Genomic DNA, 201 nt, shown 5'->3' with positions numbered 1-201 from the left:
TCTCCGTTTGGATTGGGATCGGAAGGACGCTAGTATGTCGCTCAAGGATTATATGAATTCTAAGTAATTAGTTTGATGGGTGCGATCATACCAGCACTAATGCACCGGATCCCATCAGAACTCCGCAGTTAAGCGTGCTTGGGCGAGAGTAGTACTAGGATGGGTGACCTCCTGGGAAGTCCTCGTGTTGCACCCCTCGTT

At 49.8% G+C, this 201-nt stretch overlaps 1 non-coding gene across 1 annotated transcript; it reads left to right on the top strand.

Moving 5' to 3' along the window:
- Nucleotides 1-77: 77 nt before the first annotated feature.
- LOC118345229 lies at nucleotides 78-196 on the top strand. Its single transcript, XR_004798821.1, has one exon. It is a non-coding gene; the product is annotated as a 5S ribosomal RNA (ribosomal RNA).
- Nucleotides 197-201: the final 5 nt, after the last annotated feature.

Source organism: Juglans regia, unplaced genomic scaffold, assembly GCF_001411555.2.
Source record: "Juglans regia cultivar Chandler unplaced genomic scaffold, Walnut 2.0 Scaffold_17911, whole genome shotgun sequence".
NCBI lineage: Eukaryota > Viridiplantae > Streptophyta > Magnoliopsida > Fagales > Juglandaceae > Juglans > Juglans regia.
The sequence above is the reverse complement of the archived record's forward strand: the minus strand, read 5'-3'. Positions and strand labels throughout refer to the sequence as shown.